The sequence below is a fragment of the Crocuta crocuta genome, unplaced genomic scaffold (assembly GCF_008692635.1).
Source record: "Crocuta crocuta isolate KB4526 unplaced genomic scaffold, BGI_CrCroc_1.0 scaffold218, whole genome shotgun sequence".
In the NCBI taxonomy this organism is placed as follows: Eukaryota; Metazoa; Chordata; class Mammalia; order Carnivora; family Hyaenidae; genus Crocuta; species Crocuta crocuta.
Window position 1 is genome coordinate 7,044,974 of NW_027533170.1, and position 12,038 is coordinate 7,057,011.

The window sequence follows — 12,038 nt, forward strand, 5'->3', positions numbered from 1 at the left end:
TTGAGTGGGCAGTTAGTTAGACAAGAGCCGGAGGCAAAGGCGGTGATAAATAGGTGACACATTAGAAGCCTGAGGGCACAACGTCCTCACTGTGTGGCTTTTAACATCCTGGCCTTACAGTTTCCAGCTGGGGGGGTGGGAGGGAGCAGGAGCAGAACACAAGGTCACAAGGTCATCTCTTGTGAGATGGGTTACCTCTACCCCAGGGTAACCCATAGCTTCATTATAATTTATTTACATTGTGGTTTTAACCCCTCCTGGGGAAGGACAGCCATGACAGTTCTGGTAAGAACCTTGTAGGGCCAAGAAACTCCTTCTTCCACCTGGTAGGAGGAATCCTGTAGATGACTGTAACCAACCTCAGTCACCTTGACCCATAATCTAGGCAAACACAAAAAGAAGAGACAGCCCCTATCCCAGTGCAGATGACACCTCTTGTGCCTGATCACTCTCCCTTCTTGACAGCGTACTCTCCTTAATAAACTGCTTTGTGCTCGCTATCTTCCTTCTGGCTCTCTTCATTTGATAGCCACATCCCCCACTTTGTGGGGAATTGAAGAACCAAGACCACTGTTCAACAAGACAGACTAACAAGAAGATGCAAAACGCCCGGGTCAGAGTCAAAACAGCTGGTCACTCACAGCAATGGCAGCTGCCAGAATATTTGCATTTTCTTGTGCCAATTCTCTGAGGCCCAGTTCCCGGAGGGCGATGCAGAGAGATTCACGGGACACCCACCTGCACACGGGGGAGTGCGTGCAAAGCTGACGTCACTGGAGCCATTTTAAAATGGAGCAGGTACTGCAGAGAAACTGCCTTCTCCACCTTTGGAGTGAGCAGTCATTTTAAGCAATTGCCCGGAAAGGCAGTGGAAGAAAGTGGGAAGTAGGAGACGTTCTGAGGATGGACTCAGTAGCCGGTCAATGTATAACCCAGAGTAGCAGAGCCATTAACACACACATGCCCATAGAAAGTTTTTTTCTTTCTTTTCTTCACCTCAGGTAGCTGCCCCCTATCTTTCCTCATAAAAACCTCTTGCATTCACCCTACAAGCAGAACACTATTTGGATTCCTACCTGAATCTGTACTCCCTGGACCGCAACGTTTTTATCCGCAATAAACACACATTTGCCTCTCATTGTGCCTCTTTATTTTCAGGTTAACAGGTGTGCTGCACGAACCCAGCCTTTTACAAGGACAGTAAGCGTGCCTACTTACTGTGTTCCAGTAAGGGACACATTGTGTTCCAGAGGGACACATTGTCTCTGTCTTCCAAGGCTGTTTTCTAGACAAACATCATTGAAAAGATAGCCCAAGGCAAAGTCACTCAGTGTCTCTGTTCACAAGACAGGCAGAAACACAAGACAGATAGGAAAAATTGTCTGGGTTTTTCTTTTTCTTTCTTTCCTTCTTCCCAGGAAGTATGCTGAGTATACAACCACTCAATTAAAAATGACAAGTCAGCTAGAGCTTGTTTCCTTAATTCTCCAGTGAGAAGTAAGGATCAGAATATCCATATTAGGTGCTGTGCTTAACCACACCTCAGAAAAGCAGAGCAGCCTTGCTGGGAAGTTTTGTCCCCAACAACAACCCCCACACTTTAGCTCTTGGGTGAGGACTTTGGGTTTCGCAGAGAGAGACAGCCGGCAGCCATTTTAAGAAATCATCTTGTTTTGACGGGCATGTGGATGGGCCAATCAGTTAAATGTCTGACTCTTGACTTCCACTCAGGTCATGATCTCACGCTTCATGAGTTCGAGCCCTACATCGGGCTCTGTGCTGACAGTGTGGAGCGTGCTTGGTATTCTTGTGATCAAGCACAACAGGATTCTTGCTAATGACTCATTGATGTCGTTGTCTTTTTCTGCTCTGTCCTCACCAGATGAAACCATGTATCACCATCTACTGAACAATGCGCAGATTCAGAATAAAGTACAGCCAAGTACACAGACCCCCAAAGGACATTCACCATGCACCCACCCACCCACACACAAAGAAACCCCTCCCAGGCAGTTCCCTCCAGTTTATGACCTCACACAAGGCAATAGATGATTCACCTTTTTCAATGAGTGAATATTTATGAGCACTTACTAAACCGTTTGTACATATTAAAACCACCCGAGGGAACTGTTGGATCCTTCTGTCTTCAGGTGAAGACACTAAGGAGTCCAGCAACTTGACCAAGCCCTCCAGCGCAGGGAACAAAGGAGTCGTGCTCTCACTTCTACACTCACCAGCTTTAGGAATAGTTCTTATTCCCTACCTGGTAAGGTACCAGTTAGAATCAACCCCCTCCCACATTTATACCATTTTCTCAACACATTTCTAGAATTTGAAATGTCACAAGCAGTCTCTTACCCTAAATGTTGTGGCTATCATTTGGCACATTATATAGTTTGTATTTTTAAAGTATTTGATTGATTTCTTGGAGCTATAAATTTCTCACCCTTCACTCAGATGGGTGAAGAAAATGTACATTTTTTAAAAAAAACTTGCCTATAATTCTTCTGATCATGCCCACAAGCACCCACCAGCCAGTAGTAGCAGAGGGAAAACATTTACGTCTTAGTGAAATCTAGCCATCTCCCTATCTGAGACGTTGAGGTATCTCTTGAGGTAACATCTCTTTGGAAGACTGCATGGCAGAGCCCCTGGCCAGGATCTTAGGAGACACAGCTAGATTTCTGCTTGGGACTTTGGGATAATGCCAGGCTTTCAGAAATCTCCCCATGTGCCTTCATGCCTTCAGTGGAGAAAGGGATCTATGGTCTAGGTGTGTCCTTTTGATTTTCTTATGTCTATATCAACTGCCGCACTATTTGGACTGGTCACTTCTCTCTATGCTTACATTTATTTTTTTTAATGTTTATTTATTTATTTTTGAGAGAGGGAGAGGAGAGAGGGCAGATTGGGGGGGGGAGAAGAGAGAGAGAGAGAGAGAGAGAGAATCCCAATCAAGCTCCACACTGAGTCCAGAGCCTGACATGGGGCTCAAACCCACGAACTGTGAGATCATAACCTGAGCCAAAACCAAGAGTCTGATGCTTAACCAACTAAGCCACCCAGGGGCCTCTATGCTTACATTTATAGCACAAACTTACACTTATAATTATGGTGCTTGGTATAATTTGTGGTTTGGCCTCTTTGGCTTGCTCTGGGCCTAGCAGTGCTCACTGGGTGGTTACGTTCCAGGAAGTGTTGTGGGGTAAGTCACCCCTAGTTGTACCACTCTGACATGCCAATTATTTCAAGCTAAGAGCAATCAAGGCCCAAAAGACTCTGGAAGAAACTCTGACCTTCCCCTGAACCACTAGGGATAGAGGACCTGCTCCAGAAAGAGAGCTATCATCATATATCACTACATTATATTATGAACTAAATGTGGTAGACAGGGAAGAACCTAGCAAGACATGTTTAATCAAAGTCCTCTCTTGGTCCCATTGTTTCTGAACAGCTCAACAAATGTTGTGTACCAAACATTTACTCCTTTCATCTGCCTATGAATTGAACTCCCTCCCTCTGAAGTTCCAGATCCCTACCCTCTTCTTAGTTCAGGATGATATGTATACCTCATTATGCTGCACTGTCTTTGGAATCTCAGGTTTATGTGCATTCCCCATAAACGCAAAATTAAATTTGACTTTCTCCTGTTAATCTAATATCAGTTTAATTCTAAGACAACAAGCCAGAAGAACTGTGAAAGGCAGGGTAAAATTTTTCCTCCCCAACACATGTCTCCTGATCACACATATGATCCTGGCCCATGGGCTCTGCCTCACAGCATTCAGCGGCATGGTAACTAACCCCCAACCTCCATCCCAATCTAGAGAAACTTCCTCGGTTAGGCTCTTAGCAAAATTTCATGGACTTCCTAGAGATTTTGGACGTTTCTAGATCTTCTCTAGGCCCTCCACTAAACAAAGGTGAGTAGGATAGCTGAGCTTAGGTTCCTCTTTTATGCCTAACACCAGTGGGTCACTGAGTTTAATTAGATGTGGCTTCTGCCACAAATTAGGGGGGAAATTCCAAATAATCCCCAATCCTCAACAACAAAATATCAAGGATGCACTCCCTTCCCTTGGCATTCCCTTTATATTATTTCAATATTTTAAGGCAGAGAGGAGACGTTGAGATGTCTCTCATTCCTAAAATACTCTGCCTCTCTTGTCTTCTTTATCCCAAAACCCCTCAGGAAATAGGATTTTATTCCATCCTTAGGGCAGCAAGTCTCACGGATTTATAGGTAGATAGGAGGGTTTATTTACCTTTCTGGAAGAAACTCTGATACTCTGATCCAAGTTCTCCCCATTTGGTTCTTGACGTCCTTACAATGTGAGAAAACTGTCTCCTCCTCAACAAAGTCTGTCTTGCCCCTTTCCTGCAAAATTCTGTCTTCAATGGCAGAAATTGAATGTTAATTGTTTATACTCTTTATACTCCTACTGTTACAACCCCCTATGAATGCCACACCCCTTATGAATACCTCACCTCAGCCATATGAATCCCTCAGGGTATAGAGGGAAAATACTTGGAAAAAGATAAAAAAGAAAAACAAATATTTTTAAGAATACCACTCCAGGGGCACCTGGGTGGCTCAATCGGTTAAGCGTCTGACTTCGGCTCAAGTCATGATCTCATGGTTCATGGGTTCAAGCTCCGCATCGGGCTCTGTGCTGACAGCCAGCTCAGAGCCTAGAGCCTGTTTCAGATTCTCTATCTCCCTATCTCTCTGACTCTCCCCTGCTCATGCTGTCTCTCTCTCTCTCTCAGAAATAAATAAAACATTTAAAAAATTAAAAAAGAATACCACTCCAGTTGCAATTATTTTTTCTTAACTTTTTTCTAACTAATACAGTGGACTTTATTTTATTTTCACATTTCACAATACAAATGAAAGTTGCTCCTTTTTTTTTTTTTCTTTCTGGCCCACTACTCCCCTGCCAAAACTATTCTCTCTTCGATAGGAAGGGGGAGTAAGTCTTCCTTGTCATACTATTAGAAAGCATACAAAGTCAGAGCACCAGGATATCCTGGTGAAGTAGATGAAGTAATAATATAAAATGGATATAAAGAGGCTCTTGTCTCCCCTTATCTGTCTGATCAAGTCATTCCTGGGCACCACCATGGGATGGGTTGGAGGTCTCATCATGGGGGGGTGGTCCATGCATTAGAGGTGTACAGCCTCTAATAAGCCTCATTCCAGAAGCTGGTCCCACTGGCATCAACCCTGGGGAGGAGGACCCATCGTTGGCATCATGGAAGGGCCCCCCATATGGGTTGCTGGTATCATACCAGGGCGAGAAGGACCCAGGAGACCGGGGGGAGGCAGGATCATTGGCCCTGGAGGAGGAGCAGAGAATGGAGTAGGAAGTCTCTTTCCTTGTTGAAATGCTGCGGCTGTTTTGTTGATCAGATCCAGTTCTGATAGTAGTCTTTCACAGTCTCTTTGTGTTTCCTACTGCAGCAGTGTGTCTTTCTCACAGCTGTAAAGCCATGGATGAGGTATGTGTCGCAGGAGTCACCATAAAACTTAGGCCTGTTGCTCTGCAGGCGTTGGCCACTCGGTTCCCTGCTGCCCAGAAATGACCCAGCTGCATTCATATTTAACGGCTGTAGTGGGTGCGTATTTTCTATGACTCTTTTATGTAAATACTGCTTCTACTTTTTTTCCTTCTTTAAAACATTCCCCTATTCAACTTCAGGATTGTTCTTTTATCACTTATGGCACTTATGAGCTTTTTCACTGATCGCTCTCTAGAGTAATAACAGGTACATGTAAGTCTTTCACTCTGGGTATAAAACTACTAGGAATAATTAAACGAATGCCAGAAAGTGTTCTTCATCTTCTTCTTAACATTTAGCAACACTTTGCTTGAGGTATCATTTCATTTCCGAGGCATTTTTACCCCAGATGATATGCTTCTGATGGTCTAATAGCATATTTGGGGTGTGGATTTTCATGGGTGAGAAACTTACCTCCACAGTTTCTCTCAGTATCAACAACAACAATAGGAAGGCAGAAGCAAATGCCTAAGAGCTTCATTCTTCTGAAGTCGGCAAAATGAATACAGTGCACCGAAGAGAAGCAGCATGAGTTGCTCTAATGACATGCAGAAGATGCACAGAAATGACAGTGGCTTCGGTGCATGATGAGAACTGCCTCGTTCTGAGGGAAAGCCCAACAAGGTGTGTGTAGTGGGAAGTTGGGGATGGGGGGGGCAGACCCAAGTCTGGAACTGCTGGGCACTCAACACCCAGGCACAGAACCCTGAGCTGCCTCCTAAGACACAGGAGGCTAAAGCCAAGAAGGTTGGTCAGGATTTGGGAACTCAAACCAACCAACACTCTCTAAAGTTGACCAACAGCAGACTAATCTGAGAAAGAACTGTCATCAGAAAAAAATGTTACAACCAGCATTAATTTATAGGTTCTGTGCTTCAGACTACCAGGCTGTGTCCAAGCACTTGAGAAGATCCTCCTTGCTCTTATGCTGGGAGATTCTTCAAGGATGAAAACATTAACCCAAGTAAGAATAATGCTCCAACCCCACCCAAACTGTAGACATCATGTAATCTTGCAAAGTAAAAAACACTAAGGTCCTGGGGTACCTGGCTGGCTCAGTCAGTACAGCATGTGACTCTTGATCTGAGGATTGTGAGCTAAGGACCCACACTGGGCATACAGCCTACTTAATTAAAAAATAAAAAAATTCTTTAAACCCCTAAGCTCCTAAACAGATAGCTATTCACCCATGTTCATGTAGCATTATTCACAAGACCTGAATGGTGGGAACAACCCAAATGTATATCAACAGGTGGATGGATAAGCAAAGTGGGCTATTCATACAATGGAATATTACCCAGCCTTAAAAAGGAAGGAAATCATGACACATGCTCCAATATAAATGAAACTTGATGTCGTGGTAAGTGATATAAACCAGTCACAAAGGGACAAATATTATTTGGGGTACCCAAATATTCAAATTCACAGAGACAGAAAGAACTGAGGTTGCCAAAAGCTGGGGAGAGAGAAGAATAGGGAGTTAGTGTTCAATGAGTAGAGTTACAGTATGGGAAGATGGAAAAGTTCTGGATTTGGACAGTGGTGATGGTTACACAAGACTGTGAATGCGCTTAGTGCCAATGAGCTGTGCACTTAAAACTTCTTAAGGCGAACCTCAGTGGCTCCATCAGTTGAGTGTTCAACTTTTGGTTTTGGCTCAGATCATGATCTCACATTTTGTGACATCGAGCCCCACATGGGGCTCTGTGCTGACAGCACGGATCCTGCTTGGGATTCTCTCCCTCTCTCTCTGCTCCTCCCCTGCTTGTGCTTTCTCCTTCGCTCCTCTCTCTCACTATAAATAAATAAACTTTAAAAAATTGTTAAAAGGGAAATTTTTATATTATATATATTTTACTGCAACATAAACACACACACACACACACACACACACACACACACCCAGAGCTGTGTCCTTGCTCTGAATATAAAACGTTCCTCAAACATGCTCTTGGACTTGCTTATGTATGACTGAGGCTTTCATTTTCTTCTTAAGGTCCCAGTCCTGGAAGGCACACTTTCGCCTGCTATACATCCACTTCCACAGCCTCAGGGACACCCTCCTCACATTGGATTGGAGGAGGTGGAGGAGGACCCCAGGACCCCTGTCTCTAAGGCTAAATCATCTTGCTCCCAATGTGACACCTCCCTGCCTGCCCCAGGTGACAGCTACTACTCTTGGTGACAGCTGAGCCCAAAGGGCTCTTTGCCTTCTCAGAAATCAGCCCAGCAATGACAGGTATCACTCTGAACACGCATTAAACATTCAGAACAGGTTGAAACTTTACAACATGAGACAGGGAAGGACAGCCAGGACCTCCAGGGTCTCACCCCAGCTCCTGACTGATTAAGCGAAGTGAAGGGTCCTGATGGGGAAGTTAGAGGATACAGTAAAACCTTGGTTTGTGAGCATAATTCATTCTAGAAACATGCTTGTAATCCAAAGCATTTGTATATAAAAGCAAATTTCCTCATTATTTCGCCAGAAATAATGGAAACTCACATGATTCATTCCACAACCCAAAAGTATTCACATAAAAATAATTACAATACTGTAATATAATACAAAATAATAAAGAAACTACAAAGTATAAAAAAAGAATTAACCTGTACCTACCTTTGAAAACCTTTGTGCTGGTGTGAGGGAGACAAGAGAGAGGAGAGTTATTGTGTAGGACGACCTTCACTATCTCTCACAGAATCACTGCTATTTGTTGACTCAATGGAATCTTTTTCTCTTCATGCAACTTTAACAAGGAACCTGTCCAATGACACTTGCTTTTTCCTCCTTTTGAGGATTTGAAGGAATGTGATGTTGCACTGATGAGCACCCACAATCCTGCAATGAGAGGGAGAAGAAACCATTGGCTCAGTTGTGATCATGTGACGTTCAGTGTCAGGTACTACTTGTATTGCAAGACATCGCTTGTTTATCAAGGTAAAATTTATTAGAAATGTTTGCTCAACTTGTGGAACACTTGTAGAACAAGTTACTCGCAATCCAAGGTTTTTTTGTTTGTTTGTTTGTTTTTGTTTTTGAAAGAGAGAAAGAGACAGCATGAGCAGGGGAGGGTCAGAGAGACAGGGAGACACAGAATCTGAAGCAGGCTCCAGGCTCTGAGCTAGCTGTCAGCACAGAGCCCGACACAGGGCTCGAACCCACAAACCATGAGATCATGACACAAGCCGAAGTCGGACGCTCAACCGACTGAGCCACCCAGGTGCCCCACGCAATCCAAGGTTTTATTGTACTCTAGTTGTCCTTCCTCCTCACCTTGCACGCGACCACATGAATGCCCCCCATTCCTCCCTGGCGTGAACCCTCACCTGCTTGGAAGTACCATATTACCTCTGAGCCCAAATGCCTTCCACTTAATGAGATGGAGTAAGGGTTACAAACTGAGGCAGTAAATCCATCCATGGCCTTTAGAAGGTAACTTCTACCAGGAGTTGGAACATGACTAGAGACATAGGTTGAGGTCCTGCCTCCCTGAGAGCCCCAAAGCGCTTGGTCTTTATCCTGGCCCCTCTGTCAACCTCTTATTTGGAGGGGGAATCCAAGTTAAGCTTCAGGGATGCATTTCCCTACTTATAAAATCTCATTGTAGGCAGCCACATGTCTGGCTCTTCTTTCTTGGGGGTTTTAAAAGCAGCTTGGAAATCTCAAAAGTTATTGGATGCAAACTTCTTAGCTGGATCAATGTAATAAATTAGTTTTGGGTTTTTTTGTTTGTTTGTTTTTTTAGTAAATATACTTTTTGACAAGAGTAGGTCAGTCCTGGTGTCCTTACAGAATTTGTTCATTTCAAATCTGTCTGCGTGTTCCAGGGCTCACAGTGACAAGGTCTCAGACCCAAGACCTTTTGTGCGAGATTCAAGGAAAGAGGTGAAAACAACACCATATGAACAGGAAATAGGAGGGCACTTGGGATTGGTTCAGCTCAGGCTTGAATTAAACCGTTCATTAAAGCTCTGAATTTAAGCATTTGGCAGCAATTTCACCCACAAATGGCTTACAGTATCACTTAATTTCCCATTGGAGCTTTGGAGGAAATAATAATGCTAAGAATAAAACGAAATAGTAGATGTGTAAGCACCTAGCTCAGTGCCTAGTATCATGTCAGTGCCTGGTTGAATTTGAAAAACAGTAATAACGTCTTCCATTCAACCAGTTCTAAAGGATTTCTCTGTCAACACTTGATGGCAGTGTTGAATGGCGATGTTAAGTCATCTGTTGGTTGCTTTGGTCTCCAATACATGTAACTCCTAGGTGTGGGAAGGAAGGCACGCACAGGGCTCCTTCACCCTACCACTGAGCAGGAAGTAAACCTAGAGGATTCAATACAACTCCCTTTCCCAACCTCCAAAAATAGTTACACTTCAGGAATGGGACAAGTCTAACATTGAACAACAGGATGAAAAAACTCACATGAATCATTGTCTCCCTTCCCCAGTCCTGTCCACATTAGGATTTAAAATGCTTAAAGGGTACAGTAGACCCCAAGGAGACATGACCCACTTATCTTATGGATTAAGGGAGAGAGCTGTAGTCTCCTTGCTCACCGTCTGCACTGTCAAGAGTGAAAGAGAATTGCCAGACCAAGACAACTGTATTGATACTGGCTTGTTTTCTCAAAGGATAAACCCTTAAATGACAGAGCTTGGTTTTACGAGCCTAAATGGAAAAAGATTTCCCAGTACATGTTGGAGTCCTCCTTATTTATAACTTGTTCAGCTAATGGCATGCTTCTTATGTAACTTGAACCACCTGAAAGTTTTGTTGCTGTTTTTGTTGTTATTGTTTGAGGGACAGAGAGAAATAGAGAGAGAGCATGTGCCAGCTAGGGAAGGGCAGAAAGAGAGGGAGAGACAAAATCCCAAGCAGGCTTCACGCTCAATGCGGAGCCTGAAGCAGGGCTTGAACCCATGACTGTGAGATCATGACCTAAGGCAAAACCAAGAGTCAGACACTCAACCGACTGAACCACCCATGTGCCCCAAGAAAGTTTTTATTTTTGATGTAGGCTTTTTGCTTTGAGCTGTAAGCCCAGGCTTCGTTTCCTGTGTGCTTTCACCATTATTTATTTTTCTTGATTCTTGATTTCTCTAGAACACTGTTGTCCTAGATTCCACTCCACCTCAGAGGCCATTTTTATTCTTTAAAACCAAATAAGTGGTTTCTTTCCTTTGTTTGTTTTTGTTTCCTGACTTTTGTTTAGTGGGAATAAAGCCTCATGCTAGGGTATTCATTGTGAGATAAACTGGTGTCCTCTTATGATCCACATTCTTATTTCAGAAGCCTCCAGAACCACCCTAGAGAATGTGTAGACAGAGAAGAGAAAACTGCAATGAAACCACCACTAGAGCAGGATCTGTAGAGAAGACAGAACTGTCTGAGTATGTTCATATCCTCTCCTAGCCACCAAAAGAACACGAATTTTCTTTTTTTTTCTTTTTTATAACATTTATTCATTTTTGGGAGACAGAGACAGAGTGTGAGTGGGGGAGGGGNCATATCCTCTCCCAGCCACCAAAAGAACACTAATTTTCTTTTTTTTTTTTTCTTTTCTATAACATTTATTCATTTTTGGGAGACAGAGACAGAGTGTGAGTGGGGGAGGGGCAGAGAGACAGGAAGACACAGAATCCGAAGCAGGCTCCAGGCTCTGAACTGTCAGCACAGAGTCCGACGTGGGGCTTGAACTCACAGATGGCGAGATCATGACCTAAGCTGAAGTCGGATGTTTAACCGACTGAGCCACCCAGGTGCCTCCAAAACATTAATTTTCTAGGCGTAATGCATCTTTGTTTAGCCCCAACTGTGTCTCCTCCTCTCAGAACCATTTTAAGAGGAGATTGAAAGCTTTGATGAGGCTCTGGGTTTGGGTTGGAGCACATGTTCAATGCTCAAAACATTACAATTCTGCCTTAGCCTTCCTCTCCTGCTTGCCCAGGGCTTCAAGGTCAACCACGGGTGAGAGACTGAGGCCTTCTCAGGTCTTTTCTGGGTATGCTCACAGCCTGGCAGATGGCCTTCTAGATTCTCAGGAATAAGTTAGAGCTTTTCAAAGCCCCTTATGTATATCTTCTTTCCTAACTTTTCCTTCTAAGTTTATGGCCAGGCTTGTTTGTCCCAATTAGTATACAGCTTAAGGCAGCTGAGATGTCAAACAATTGCTGCTTATTGTTCTTGACAAACACCTTGGAGATAAAGCCTTTCCCATATTTCCAAGTCAAGTCATGTAATTACAAGGCCATTCCTCTCACTAATTGCATTTTGCTTCAAAATATGTAGGTATTTGTCATTTTAAGTATGCTATTTGTGTTAAAATGTAATTAGTGCCTTTTTAAATGAAGTAATATAATTCTTAATTTTTTTCATTTTTAATATTGACTACATTAAGTATTGATAGATTGATAGACGTAATTCACATAAATGACATCTCTTTTGGGTCCTTCCTCAATGATTTTTAAGA

General features: G+C 43.3%; 1 pseudogene; it reads right to left on the reverse strand.

Moving 5' to 3' along the window:
• Positions 1-620: 620 nt before the first annotated feature.
• On the reverse strand, positions 621-5,601 carry LOC144216879 (uncharacterized; annotated as a pseudogene).
• Between the last annotated feature and the right edge of the window lie 6,437 nt (positions 5,602-12,038).